Source organism: Salvelinus sp. IW2-2015, linkage group LG4q.1:29 (genome assembly GCF_002910315.2).
Source record: "Salvelinus sp. IW2-2015 linkage group LG4q.1:29, ASM291031v2, whole genome shotgun sequence".
Taxonomy (NCBI): domain Eukaryota; kingdom Metazoa; phylum Chordata; class Actinopteri; order Salmoniformes; family Salmonidae; genus Salvelinus; species Salvelinus sp. IW2-2015.
Window position 1 is genome coordinate 68,107,194 of NC_036842.1, and position 14,197 is coordinate 68,121,390.

At 41.0% G+C, this 14,197-nt stretch overlaps 1 protein-coding gene across 1 annotated transcript in view; it reads left to right on the forward strand.

Annotated features, from left to right (window-relative positions):
* Positions 1 to 1,046: 1,046 nt before the first annotated feature.
* Positions 1,047 to 14,197, forward strand: part of LOC111960987 (talin-2-like) — a 132,362-nt gene continuing 119,211 nt past the window's right edge. The window contains exon 1 of the mRNA XM_070439726.1: positions 1,047 to 1,136. The gene's annotated coding sequence lies outside the window, so the exon portion shown is untranslated. The remainder of the gene's footprint in view (positions 1,137 to 14,197) is intronic.

Sequence of the window (14,197 nt, forward strand, 5' to 3'; positions counted from 1 at the left end):
CTGCTGCCAACATACTGACATCAAATCTCTAGCCACTTAATAATTAAAAATGGGATGTAATAAATGTCACTAGTCACTTTAAACAATGCCACTTTATATAATGTTTACATACCCTACATTACTCATCTCATATGTATATACTGTGCTCTATACCATCTACTGCATCTTACCTATGCCGTTCGGCCATGGCTCATCCATATATTTATATGTACATATTCTATTCATTCCTTTACACTTGTGTGTATAAGGTAGTTGTTGTGAAATTGTTAGATTACTTGTTAGATATTACTGCATGGTCGGAACTAGAAGCACAGCATTTCGCTACACTCGCATTAACATCTGCTAACCATGTGTATTTGACCAATAAAATGTTATTGATTGTGGTGGCACTTTGTCTAATATTAATTTATGTTGATTATTGGTTGTGTATTGGTAAATATGAATACTGAAGGCCTAAATATTTACGGGAGATATTTGAGATGATTGCTGTATATTATGAAGTATTTATCATTGATATAGGCTACTACCTGTTATAGGGTTTTATGAAATGTACCCGTTGTTTAAACAGATGGTATTGCCCAGGGAAGGATAATTGCCCTTATGATCTCTTATTTATTATTAATCATACATTCAAAATGTATGCTTACATTTTGTTTTTACTCAAAGGTTGGTGATTCTCTGTCTGTCTCCCTCCCTCCCTCACACACACACACACACACACACACACACACACACACACACACACACACACACACACACACCACACACCACACACAACACAACACACACACACACACACACACACAACACACACACACAGCGAAGTTATTGCTGTATAATTAGTGCTACTGAATATGCGCCAAGTTCTTTGGTATATAGGGCTATAGGTCTACATATACTGCATTAATGTCAGCCTACTGTATTGAAAAGACAGGCTGGAAATGTGTTGCGTGCGAGTGTGTGACGCGCTTCCTCTTTTCTGCGCACAGAAATCGGTCAATTTTTCTCTTCGGTCGTTTACGATTCTACAAACTAGGAGGGGCTTGATACGGTGGAGGCAGGACTGCTGCTGCTTACACTGGGACTGTGTGTACATCCACTTCAGCCCGCATGCACTAACGATTGACAGATTTCAGGTAGGATTTAAGCTTTTTTATCGTTCCAATGTGTTTTTAACACTGATGTTTTAGGTTAGTATGTATCTTTGTATCTTGTATCTTTTATTGGGCTAGTATGTATTCACTTGTTTTCACTTAGGCTAGTGTGTTAATTTCATGTCGTTTGCCCATAATTGAATGATGGTTGATTTCATTGCACCTGCAAACACGTAGGCTATTTAATATGGGACAATCGTATTACTTAATTTGACATAACTGCCTATCTTGAGTAAATATTTGGACTATAGTTTCCAGAACCTCATCTTGCTAATGAGAAATATTCAGTCCGTTATCCGAAGGATGTGCGAACTTGTGAGGCAATTGACCGTTTGATATTATGTAGGCTACATTGTAGATTCCACAGTCACTGCTGTCATCACTAAAGGGTGAATTTGCAGTCATATTTTAATGGTATGTCCTAAACCTATCAATGCCACGGTCATGTTCCCAAAACTAATAGAATTAGGCTACTGTAGCCTAACCGAAAATGTCAAGCCACTGACGTTACCCCACCAGTACTCTACTACTAGCCTACAGTACATCAAGACAACCATTTCCCAGATGATGAGATTGAGCTGTAACCTAATATATGCTGTCCATGGGCTATTTAGAGCATCGTTGATTAATATGAGAACCGGAAAAAAATGTAAATGTTGGGTGTTTTACTTTAGCCTACATGTAGTTACATTGCATGATAACTATAAACGCCGAGCCTCCCTCCCCCTCATTGCCCTACATAAGCCAATAGCTTACATTATAAGCCTATGATGCTGAGTGCATGTTGGAAGCAGCAAACCGTTTGCGATTCCTGCTACTCCTGCCTTGTTCATGTAGTTACAGACCCGAGTTGGGTCCAGATTTGGTCACAGAAGGCTACGAGTTAGAGTCCTTCAACCATCGCCAGTGGCACTGCATGGTAATACAGCTGCACTGTATTTTAAAGACATCGTAGTAGCAGGTGTCCAAAGGCGCATCCCAAGATATGGTCATAATAGCGGTCCAAATTTACCAGTCTTAAGGTCGTATTTATATTTTTCTAGACCAAACCATTTGGAGTGGTAAGAGGACACACAATAGCATGCGCCAAATATCATGACATGGTATTCGAGACAACTTGGTCATGTATATGCATAACTTGGTCAGACATCAAATACATTTAAATTTAAAGTGTGATCTTGTGGTCAGCTTTTGTCAATAGACACACTGCTTAATAGTCGATATGCCTAAGGCATTCTGCTCCACAGCAAGCTTACTTGTTAGGTAGCCTATATGTGGACCATTCATTTGAGTCATGTGACAAGTTTTGTGCTAAATGGTATCCTTGGGACATCCTTAACCCTCCCCTAACCCTTAACCCTTACCTTAACCATTTGAAAGTTCAACTTTAATGGCGGTAGGGACGTCCCAAGGACCTGAACAGCATGGACCCCATCTGACATGCTGAACTCCAAATTGACCCCTTACCCCCGAGGCACTCCTGTAGATCTGGAAGGATTGCTTATGTGTAATGGCAAGATTTCGACTCAGCCAATCAGATGGCAAGTTGAATAAAGTTTATATGAGCATATCAAATTTTGTGTGAAATGAAAGCTAATCTATATTTTTGGGAAATAAAGGCATAGATATGTTTTTCATCCATTTTCCACCCTAAAGATTAGGAATAAGCAAATGCTTTGATTGCTGGTCACACAGATAGAAAAGGGTTCTTAAAAAAATATATATTTATCATTTATATTTAGTTTTGCAGAAATTATTCTACTTTCTATAAGTTTAAGAGATATTGCTTAATGTCTTGTCATTCTGTTACCAAAACCCCACATATCTTTAAAATGTTTTCAAATTTCTCTCCCTCATGAGGAGGGAGGATTATGAAAGTTCATAGACCTATCAATTAGATCATGTTTTTACTGATACAATTTTGTTTGATGCGTATTAATCACTTTATAATTCATAATCACTCTGTTACCAAATCGGTAACAGATTGACTGAAAAATAAGTAACAGAATTACTGCAATTGAATTGGCCACAATGGGAAATCATAGTAGTCGCAAACCAGAGTTGCAGTTGAGCACAGTAGAATACAGTCAAAAGTAGAGGTCAGTACAGTAGAAGTACAGTAGAGCACACATTAGTAGGCAGTATACTGTAATATACTCTACTGGACACTACTGTGCTCTTCTGTACTGAACTATCTCTACTTGTTTTCTTTAATCTAATGTGCTCTGCTATACTCTACTTTTTTTCTTTAATCTAATGTGCTCTGCTATACTCTACTTTTTTTCTTTACTCTAATGTGCTCTGCTATACTCTACTTTTTGTGCTGTACTGAACTATACTCTACTCCACTATACTGTAAATCAAATCACATTTTATTTGTCACGTGCCAAATACAACAGGCGTAGACCTTAGTGTGAAATGCTTACTTACAAGCCCTTAACCAACAATGCAGTTCAAGAAATAGAGTTAAGAAAATATTTACTAAATAAAGTAAAACATAAAATAAAAAGTAACACAATAAAATAACAACAAGGCTGTATACAGGGGGTACCGGTACCGAGTCAATATGCAGGGGTACAGGTTAGTCAAGTTCATTTTTACATATAGGTAGGGGTAAAGTGACTATGCATAGATAATAAACAGCGAGAAGCTGCAGTGTAAAAACAAAATGTAAATAGTCCGGGTGTCACGCGGGACTAGGTGTGTGAGGAAGAATCAGGCGCAGAGAGCAGAGAGTTCCACAGGGAAAAGTGCACTTTAATAAGGCACAAAAGCAAGTCCACAACACAGGGCGCGGAAATAAATGGACCATCCAAAACACAGGGTACAAGGTCTAGAACACGAACACACCTAAATAATGCACACACGTAACACAAGAATAATCCCGCACAAAACAAGGGCGGGTAAACGTACTTTAAATAAGGAAGCCCATCAAGCACACAGACACAGGTGCAACTAATAAGACAAAACAAACAGACAACGAAAAAGGGATCGGTGGCGGCTAGTAGGCCAGTGACGACGACCGCCGAGCACCGCCCGAACAGGCAGGGGAGCCAACTTCGGCTGAAGTCGTGACACCAGGTGGCCATTTTGTTAATTGTTCGGCAGTCTTGTGGCTGTGGGGTAGAAGCTGTTAAGGAGCCTTTTGGACCTAGACTTTTTAATTTTTCCGTTATTTTACCAGGTAAGTTGACTGAGAACACGTTCTCATTTACAGCAACGACCTGGGGAATAGTAACAGGGGAGAGGAGGGGGATGAAAGAGCCAATTGTAAACTGGGGATTATTAGGTGACCGTGATGGTTTGAGGGCCAAATTGGGAATTTAGTCAGGACACCGGGGTTAACACCCCTACTCTTACGATAAGTGCCATGGGATCTTTAATGACCTCAGAGAGTCAGGACACCCGTTTAACGTCCCATCCAAAAGACGGCACCCTACACAGGGCAGTGTCCCCAATCACTGCCCTGGGTCATTGGGATATTTTTTAGACCAGAGGAAAGAGTGCCTCCTACTGGCCCTCCAACACCACTTCCAGCAGTGTCTGGTCTCCCATCCAGGGACTGACCAGGACCAGCCCTGCTTAGCTTCAGAAGCAAGCCAGCAGTGGTATACAGGGTGTTATGCTGCTGGCTTGACACTCCGGTACCTCTTGCCGTTCTGTAACAGAGAGAACAGTCTATACTTTGGTGACTGGAGCCTTTAACAATGTCTGGGGCCTTCCTCTGACACCGCCTAGTATATAGGTCCTGGATGGCAGGAAGTTCGGACCCATTGATGTACTGGGCCATACGCACTACCCTCTAGCACCTTAGTCAGATGCCGAGCAGTTGCCATACCAGGCGGTGACGCAACCAGTCAGGATGCTCTCGATGGTGGAGCTGTAGAACCTTTTGAGGATCTGAGGATCCATGCCAAATCTTTTCATTCTCCAGAGGGGAAAAGGAGTTGTTGTGTCCTCTTCAAGACTGTCTTGGGGTGTTTGGATCATGATAGTGTCATTGGTGACGTGGGCACCAAGGAACTTGAATCTCTCGACCTGCTCCACTACAGCCCCGTCGATGTTAATGGGGGCCTATTCGGATCTCCTTTTCCTGTAGTCCACGATCAGCTCCTTTGTCTTGTTAACATTAAGGGAGAGGTTGTTGTCCTGGCACCACACTGCCAGGTTTCTGACCACCTCCCTATAGGCAGTTTCTTCATTGTCGGTGATCAGGCCTACCACTGTTGTGTCGTCGGCAAACTTAATGATGGTGTTGGAGTCGTGCTTGGCCACGCAGTCGTGGGTGAACAGGGAGTACAGGAGAGGAATAAGCACACACCCATGAGGGGCACCAGTGTTGCGGATCATTGTGGCAGATGTGTTGTTGCCTACCCTTACCACCTTGGGGCGGCCTGTCAGGAAGTCCAGTTGCAGAGGGAGGTGTTTAGTCCCAGGGTCCTTAGCTTAGTGAGTACTATGCTGTTGAACGCTGAGCTGTAGTCAATGAACACCATTCTCACAGGTGTTTCTTTTGTCCAGGTGGGAAAGGGCAATGTGGAGTGTGATTGAGATTGCGTCATCTGTGGATCTGTTGGGGCGGTATGTGAATTGGAGTGAGTCATGACCAGTCTTTCAAAGCACTTAATGGCTACCAACGTGCCTGCTACGGGGTGGTAGTCATTTAGGCAGGTTACTTTCACTTTCTTGGGCTGCTTGAAACCCACGACCTGTGAATGTTGACCTGTTTTAAAGGTCTCGCTCACATCGGCTCCGGAAAGCGTGATCACACAGTCGCCCGGAACAGCTGGTGCTCTCATGCATGCTTCAGTGTTGCTTGCCTCGAAGCGAGCATATAAGGCATTTAGCTCATCTGGTAGGTTCCTGTCACTGGGCAGCTCGCTGTTGGGTTTCCCTTTGTAGTCCGTAATGCAAGCCGTGCCACATCTGACGAGCATCAGCGCCGGTGTAGTAGGATTCTGTCTTAGTCCTGTATTGACGCTTTGCCTGTTTGATGGTTCTTCTGAGGGCATAGCGGGATTTCTTATAAGCGTCCGGATTAGTGTCCCACTCATTGAAAGCGGCAGCTCTAGCCTTTAGCTCAGTGCGGATGTTGCCTGTAATCCATGGCTTCTGGTTGGGCTATGCATGCACAGACACCAGCTGTTACTGTACTGAACTATAATCTACTCTTTTTTTACTGCACTTTACTGAGCTGTACTGTACTGTGCTAGACTTGTACTGTACTGTGATGTTAAAACTTGTGAAAAATGGATGTCGATAATTGATACCGATTTTGTCCTATCTGGACCAACCAAATTGGCTCTTGTTTGGGGGCTGAGCTCATTAGAAAAATAGCCAGTCTGTGGAATAATATACAAACATGCAAAGGAGAATATTGCATTTTTCTACCTTTTTGTCTACCTATTCAGGATACATCACCATGAAGAGAATGACATTCATAACCATGCATTTCTGTATAGTACAGATCATTGACCCATGATGTCATTATGTTACCATCATTCTGTTACTGGGTGTTGAGCCACTTCACTTACCAAAATATATTTTTCAAACATCTTTCTGCAGACATCTTTGAATCTGAATGCGGAGTAGATATTTAAGAGTTTTTGGAGAATGTGGTCACATAAAAAACTGATGAAGATTTTACTGTCATTTTGTTACCTTTGCATCTGCAATGTTCCTCAAGTAGATGCGTTTCAGGAAAATGTTCAGTGGCAATTGTTAAAAGTAGACTTCTGCATATAGGTGTATGGTTTATCAATCACTGTTTTTTGGTTGGCAATGGTTTTTAAATCAAAAAGTGAGTCTCAGTGTCAATCTGTTACCGTGGAATTGCCCATATTGCCCTATCAAACTCTTTCAGAGCTTCATTTTTTTTTTAAACAACTTTTTATCCCAAATTTCGTGATATCCAATTGGTAGTTACAGTCTTGTCCAATCGCTGCAACTCCAGTACGGACTCGGGAAAGGTGAAGGTCGAGAGCCAGGCGTCCTCCGAAACAAGACCCCACAGTATTTGTGCAAAGCTGTCATCAAGGCAAAGGGTGGCTACTTTGAATAATCTCAAATATAAATTTATTTTGTTTTGTTGAGTCCATATGTGTTATTTCATAGTTTTAATATCTTCACTATTATTCTACAATGGCCATTGTGGAGAGGTTGGAGTCTGTTTGATTGAGTGTGTGGACAGGGGTCTTTTATACAGGTAACAAGTTCAAACAGGTGCAGTTAATACAGGTAATGAATGGAGAACAGGAGAGCTTCTTAAAGAAAAACTAACAGGTCTGTGAGAGCTGGAATTCTTACTGGTTGGTAGGTGATCAAATACTTATGCCATGCAATAAAATGCAAATGAATTACTTAAAAATCATACAATGTGATTTTCTGGATTTTTGTTTTAGATTCCGTCTCTCACAGTTGAAGTGTACCTATGATACGAATTACAGACCTCTACATGCTTTGTAAGTAGGAAAACCTGCAAAATAGGCAGTGTATCAAATACTTCCGCCAGTTGTGGCACCCTAGAGACTGTGTGCCAAAATCAGACTTAAAATGCACTGTGGGACTTTGCATAAAGTAATGATATCTGAATGTCATATACTGTTTGAAGAACAGGGTAGTAAAGGCAAGCGAATGTCAACAGTGTTCAGGTGTTATGCATCCATACTGAACTGTTCCAGTGTTAACCTTTGGCCAGTCCATGTTCAGAGCTAGAGTGGGTTCTCCCCATGATCCTGCAGTACAGAGCATCTGTGCTCCATCAGTCTGTCATGTACCCAGTTATAATTAGCTCACATTACCACAAGTGTTGAAAGTTCAGATGGAGCATGCACTTGCCAACGGCAACTGATCAAATCCTATACGGTTCATCTACCATCACCTCATGGAAAACACAGAGGGGAATTTAGCAGCTTCCGATTCAGTGGTTACATCTGCAGGATGACCAGAGGTTACAATATCAGCAGCACTGTACCACTTTTAAAACTGGCTAAGGTACACAGCATATTTCTGGATCTTTCCAACAGAGTTAGGTAGTCAGATCCACGTGGGTGGCTCACAGGTAGAAACTCAATGTTATTTACTACTGGATGGCTTTCACCATATTCTATCAGTTGTTGATGTAGTCGTCACAATATGCAAGATATAGGCCTACCTACAGTAGTACAGTAGATTACCTGGCTTAGACAATTAACAAGTGAAGTCATCCTGTCTCTGTCATGTGTGCAGTATCAGATTATATTCAACATAAACTCAGTACAGTCAATACACACTGAAACCTGATATCAGGTCAGACAGTATGGCTTATTACAGTATATGTTTACCTCTTATTGTCATTTCCCCATCTGTATCGTCATCTAGCTGGAGTAATTAAACTTCAGCTCGCTCGTTAATGGTTTACATTGACTTTGCCTGATCAGAAGCCACTCATTTAAGAGGCCATTACGACTGTGTTTACACATGCAGCCCAATTCTGATGATTATCAAAAGACCAATAAGTGGGAAAAAATCAGAATTGGGCTGCCTGTATAAACACAGTCTATGAAAATTACTCTGGATTACGGGAAGCTATTAAGGTCCTTGTTAAGCAAGCTCCAATTCATGCAAAATTGCCCTCTGTGTAAATTATTCAACTTGTAGGTTTATTGTATTTTGTGGAATTACTAGTACTTGAGATCCCATTTGGGACTCTGCAAAAATGTCATAGGAAACGGCACAGTGATCCATGCAAGAGAAATATTGTCTTTACATTTTAATTTTGGCAAATTAATGCATTTTGTGGCATGTGTTTTAGATAAACAGGTGCTAATGACAGTGTAATGAACTATGCTACCCTCTCTTCATAACTCATGATCAAAAGGCTTTAATAAATCCAATTAATTACCCCTGTGTTTACTTCCTTAAAGAAGGCCTCTGCTCCAGCAGAGCCATTCTGATTCTCATTGGCTATTTCTGGGTCATAGAGGAAGAACAGGATCCCATCAGTCAAACATATGTCAGTTTGAGGAGAAATATGTGTGACAAGACTAATGTGCTTAGACATCGATAGGAGAGTTTTTTTTGTTTGTTGTTGTTGCAAAAAATAATCTGTAGATCTGTGAAAAAAGCTGTCAAAAAATAAAATCCTCGTGAGAAAGGTCACTCAGTCAAAGGTTCATTAGAAACAGTCAGTCATTCTTGATCTACTGCACAGTGCCAGTGAAGAGGACAAGCTGCTGTTTACAGTGTGTGAGAGGAGGCCTATGTTTCCCTGTCATCCGTTAGAAAGTAGTCTTCCTCCCAGCTGTTGCAGTTGCTCCGTCACTAACATAGCGTTCCTGGATGGAATTCCCCAGGAAATGTTTAGTCATTGGGAAGTAAGGGATTGTGGAATGAGGGTTTTGGAGTCATCAGAGAGTGTGTGGGAGTTGGAAACTGCAACACACCCTGTGCTATACTGTGTTACTGTAGCTCTGACCCTGCCTTTGTGTTCTCTGTTTTCCACTGAAATAGATGTGCTGCTTACTGCTCTCTGTATGGTCACAGCATATCAGACTCTGTAGGGCTTGCCTGTTTTTTAAGGAACACAAGGTAGCTATCTTGTTTTTTTCTTCTTGGGTTCAACAATATGTATTTCTAGCATGGTGGGTGGGTTTAGCAATGACTAACAATGGGTACTATGAACTATCCTTTTGATCCAGTGGCAGTGAAAGGATTGGATGTGGAGAGTATGTTTATGTTTTTTTTATTAAGTTAACATGGTCTGTGTGGATGTTGGCTTGGGTGGTTGTTGGGGGGGGTGTGTGTGTGTTCAGGTTAAAATACATTATTATACTTAGACAGTGAGAGACAGTGAATGTTTCTTTGGTTCAATATTGTTCTGTCCACTAGATTTCGATTATGGTGCATAATGCCATGTGACTTTTCTATGGCATTTTCTAGAATGATCTATGTATGTTGACTGGAATGAAGTAAGTGAACTCACCTTGTTTCCTGGGAGGAATGAACTGAGTGGGGCTCATTGTTGGAATACTTCCCTCCTCAGTCCTCATATACACATTTTCCAGAATCACTTCCCTCACTTGCTCTCTCGCATTGTCAGAGCTTTTCCAGGGGAAGTCCTGGTCTTTTACAGAGTTAAAGGACAAGTACAGTAGAAAGAATGTTCCTGTGATTAAGAGGTCACTCACTCGCTCTACACAACAGCTGAGCAATCCACCTCCACTTTCACTCTTACTTAGATATTATTGATGATGCAAAAATATAGCTACAGTCAAAAGGAACACAACATCTTGCTACCGGAGTCTGAGATATTAGAGAGACGAGGGACTGTTTCTGAACACTGCTGATGTGTGGTTGATTTTCTGGCACTTTACTGCAGCGGAAGCATCACTCAGGTGTGTGCTACGCTGTCGGCAATGGAGGATCAGCTACCTACGGAGGAGCGGCTGCTATGGGGGAACTGGGAGCGTCAGACAAGGCAATGGGCCCTGATGAAATGCTCTTGGCCTGTCTGACAGACTGACTTTCTCCCTGGCTGTACTGTACCATCGATGCGCCCTCCGCTCAAGCCATACTCAAGCCATCACCTATAAGTCTTTGCTAGGTAAAGCCCCGCCTTATCTCAGCTCACTGGTCACCATAGCAGCACCCACCCGTAGCATGCGCTCCAGCAGGTTTATTTCACTGGTCACCCCCGAAGCCAATTCTTCCTTTGGCCGCCTTTCCTTCCAGTTCTCTGCTGCCAATGACTGGAATGAATTGCAAAAATCACTGAAAATGGAGACCCATATCTCCCTCACTAACTTTAAACACCAGCTGTCAAAGCAGCTTATAGCCCATCCAACTACCTCATCCCCATACTGTTTTTGTTTTTTGTTCCTTTGCACCCCAGTATCTCTACTTCCACATTCATCTTCTGCACATCTATCACTCCGGTGTTAATTTGCTAAGTTGTAATTATTTTGCCACTATGGCCTATTTATTGCCTTACCTCCCTTATCTTACCTCATTTGCACCCACTGTATGTAGACTTTTTTTCTCTATGTGTCATTGACTGTATGTTTGTTTATTCCATGTGTAACTCTGTTGTTTGTGTCGCACTGCTATGTTTTATCTTGGCCAGGTCACAGTTGTAAATGACAACTTGTTCTCAACTAGCCTACCTGGTTAAATAAAGGTGAAATAAAAAAAGTAATAATAATAAAATACTGACTTTTCCTAACTGCCTTAACCCCATTCTTCCATCTTTAATTTGTTGTTCATTTATGCATTACGTATTTTGTTAACAAGAACCACAATGGAAAAAAGTATCTACACTTTTTTGTGTGTTATCCTCTGGTTTCTAAATGCATTTTATCCACATGTGTGGTTGTATTAAGTATTATTTTTTTTTTTAAATGGTCAAATAATCATATCATATTTGCACAGATTAAATTTTTTGAAAATATTTTGATGTGGCTCCGCATTTCAAGAAAGACTGGGTCCTTGCTCTTCGGATTATTCTAGAGATATTTTTGAGTGGCATGACAATGAAGAAGAAGCCGTTTTAGATGATGGTTGTGAAACATGTTATCATCTGTATGTAAATCAGTGGCAGTAGTAATTGGAGCTGTGGTAGACTCCGCCATGGCAGACATATGACAAGTAGGTCAGTAGACTGACTCCAGTGTGGTAGGGCTTAGGTCAGGGCACTGGTACGTGCCATGCTGCCAGGCGGCTCATCTATGGGTCAAACAGGGTGCCTGTCTGAGCCAGCGGCCAATGTGACAACATTTGGATATGTTCCCTCAAACGCCCTGTTTGAGTTAGTTTCCATGTTTGTGTTCTCGCAAATGTGTTCTCTCTTTGAGTATGTACGGTATCTTGAGGTGAGCTTCCAATATGAAAGGTACAATTTAATATTGAAAATGGAAAAGCTTTATTCTTGTTAAGTTTCTATTCGGCCTTGGAGGATGGTTGGGAACTGAGTGAATTACTTTCTGATAAGCATTTCTTCAGTATGGTTAATTCCTCAAGAATTATATATTTTATAGAATTGAATACTGCAAACTGTCATTTCATTTAAACTAGGTTTTGACTTTAATTATGCATGGTATTGTATGCAGTCATCATTGGTATGTATTTAAGCAATGAGGGTGTGGTATATGGCAAATATACCAGGGCTAAGGGCTGTTCTTCTGCACGGCGGAGTACTAGGACACAGCCCTTAGCCGTGGTATATTGGCCATATACCACAAACCCCTGAGGTGCCTTATTGCTATTAAAAACTGGTTACCAACGTAATTAGAGCAGTAAAAATAAATGTTTTGTCATACCCGTGATATACAGTCTGATATACCACGGCTTTCAGCCAATCAGCATTCAGGGCTCGAACCACCCAGTTTATATATATATATATTTTTTTATCAACCTGAGGTCAGAGGGATAATTATTAACATGCTGTTAATGTGTGTGTTTGTTTATAAATATTCAGATTGTTGCTAGATAGAGGCAATACTTCTTATAGAGAGTTTCTCATGGGGAAAAACTTGATCAACATATCTGTTGTATGGAAAAGGAAAGGAATGATTTTGGACTTTGTTCTGCTCCCCTACAGGGAAATGTATTATCTGTGGTAAGGATCATGAGATGTCTTCTATTCAGCTGCATGTGAAAAGGATGAAAGTTGAAAAGTTCAACTGATGCTCCTCAGGGTTTTATATGCTTGTTTCCACCACTAACGATTTGAATGAGTACTATTGCGTATCTGGCCACAGAATCAATGTGGTCAGTTATAGAGCCACTAACCAGAGCACATACTGACCTACTGCACTGACACACTGTTCACCTAACATGCACAGTTACCAGGGCATGATGTACAGTTACCAGGGCATGATGTCTAAAGGACAGTACTTTGCAATCCATAGAACAGAGCAAGGTACCTGGCACACTTTGCATCCCGTAATGACTGTTTGTTCCCTGTGAATTAAGGTCAACTTGTTGTGACCTGCCTGGGCGTTTTGTTCTTTAAGTATAGTGGACAAAACTCATGGCCTACTGGTCAACCCCTCTAATACTTGTATTATCTACGTAAGGATACGGATTATATTTGACTCATGTTTACACTAAATCAGTTATAGGAGTCTTCGTTACACATGGGCCATATTTGTGCTATGCTGTTGAAGCACAGTGTGTGTGTGATAGGGCCAATGTGACCGTGAGTTCTGCTCCCCTACAGGGAGAATTGAGTGGGAAAAATACCAGAATTTGGGGGATTTTCACAAAAATATGAGGCTTTGCTGCTTGCTTTGTAATATGAGTTGTATTTTGATATCAACATCTGTTTTAATTGTTTTATTTATTCATGAATATTGACAAATATAAACAAATGTTATTTGGTTATTTTTTTCTTTATATTGTTGAACATAATATACTTTACAGTTATATCAGTGTTCCAGAGTGGGATCTCTGCTACTGTTAGAGTTATGATCCAATTTGTAAGCATTCCCAAGCGAGTGAATGTGAAAATGGACTCAAAATTGTTGCCCTCTGCTGGTGATTTGCAGGCGGGGGCAATGATGCAAGTAAAAGGAGGTCTGTTATTGGTTACATTGCCTACTATGACAATTTCTCTGTATAAAATGGGCAATAACTCTAAAAGTAGCAGAGCTCCCACCCTAGAAGTTTGAAATACCTGTGGAGTATATTACTTTAGGCCTGGGTAAGGCCAAAATGTAATACATATGCCAACTTTGATCAAGTATTTCTCAATGCTTTTAGATACAAATGTCAAATATATGCAGTACCAGTCAAAAGTTTGGACACCTACCCATTCAAGGGTTTGTCTTTATTTTTACTATTTTCTACATTGTAGAATAATAGTGAAGACCTCCAAAACTATGAAATAACACATTGGAATCATGTTGTAACCAAAAAAAGTGTTAAACCAATCTAAATATATTTGAGATTCTTCAAAGTAGCCGCCCTTTGTCTTGATGACAGCTTTGCACACTCTCTGTTAACCATCTTCACCTGGAATGCTTTTCCAACAGTCTTGAAGGAGTTCCCACATATGCTGAGCACTT